Source organism: Rhinoderma darwinii, assembly GCF_050947455.1.
Source record: "Rhinoderma darwinii isolate aRhiDar2 chromosome 5 unlocalized genomic scaffold, aRhiDar2.hap1 SUPER_5_unloc_30, whole genome shotgun sequence".
Lineage (NCBI taxonomy): Eukaryota > Metazoa > Chordata > Amphibia > Anura > Rhinodermatidae > Rhinoderma > Rhinoderma darwinii.
Genome location: NW_027461788.1, coordinates 193,745 through 195,412, shown reverse-complemented (window position 1 = coordinate 195,412; position 1,668 = coordinate 193,745).

Here is a 1,668-nt window from a genome sequence, read left to right as displayed (position 1 = left end):
AGGCAGGAAGTGGACACAGGAGAGGAGGAAACACAGAACCGGAGCGGGACACCATAGAAGGAGACACAGGACAGAAGAAGAGGGGGACACAGGAGAGGAAGTGACACGGAAGAGGAGAGAAGGGGAAAGAGAAGGACACAGGAGAGGAACATAGGCAGGAAGTGGACACAGGAGAGGAGGAAAACACAGAACCGGAGCGGACACAGGAGAGGAGAGAACTAGAAACGTAGCTTCCTCTTCTTGTCCTGACGGTTTCTTTGATCTCTGCAGACGCGGAAGCTGTGCCCCTCCCCCTCACGACTGCCTCTTTTTAATGATATCAAAGGAGAGGGAGAGAAAATAGCGCTGATAAAAGGTGTTTTAGTGCACAGGCTGGAGGATGGAGAGAGTATTTGGACGGGGGTAGGAGCTGCAGAGGCAGTAATGTGTAGAGGCCCTGGAAGTCTGCTGATTGGCAGTAACAGCGCCCCCTGTACTCAGGAAGGGTGATGGCTGCGCATAAGGCCGTCCCTGGTCACAGTTACCAGCGGGATTCTATACGGGTCAGTATTGGACTACCTTCTTTTTAGCGTGTTTATTTAGGGTCAATGCACACGATGCATATTACGTGCGGTTTTGCCGTGTATATTTTCGTGCGGAAAAACTGCAGCGTAATACAGTACCAGCATAGACAATGGGATTCCAGGGAATCTCATGTCCACGCTGCAGTATTTTTCGGGACTTAAATTTTCAGGACATATTTTCGAAACTGCGGCATGTCAATTTATCCTGCTATTCCGCATGCGAATTCTATCCTTGTAATTCTATAGAAATATACGCAGCAAAACCCGTAGCATGAAAACTCGAAGCATAAAAACCGCACCGAAATACGCATCAAAATCTCACCTTCAGGTGCAGTTTTTTTCCTGCAAATTTCTTGCAGTTCCCTGCGGTTTTGCTGTGTATTTTCCACAGCAAAATACGCAACGTGTGCATGTAGCCTCAGGATGATTCTAAGCTCTGAAAAGTGATCAACACAGAGGAGGATAATATAATATTACTCCGTAGCAGATTGCAGCATTTTAAGATAATAAAACTCTGGGCAAAACTGCCACTGAAGAAGATTTGTGGATATTGGTGGACAATTTAATGGGTGGAAAGGAGGGCGATCAAGGTAATTAAAGGAATTCCGTTTAGAAAAAGGACGGCTTAGGGGCGACCTAATTACAATAAACAAATATATGAAGGGACAGTACAGAGATCTTTCTAATGATCTCTTTACACCCAGGCCTGTAACAAGGACAAGGGGCATCCTCTAGGTCTAGAGGAAAGAAGGTTTCACCACAATCATAGACAAGGATTCTTTACGGTAAGAGCAGTGAGACTATGGAATTCTCTGCCACAGGATATTGTGATGGTTGATTCTTTGAACAAGTTCAAGAAGGGCCTGGACGTCTTTCTTAAAAAATATAATATTACAGGTTATGAGTCCTAGATTCAGGAGATGGGACGTTGATCCTGGGATTTATTCTGATTGCCATATTTAGCGTCAGGGAGAAATTTTCCCCCAAATGAAGCAATTGGCATCAACCTCATGAGGTTTTTTGTCTTCCTCTGGATCAACACGGTAGGATTATAGATTGGACTTGATCAACTTGTATCTTTTTTCAACCTTATGAACTATGTATC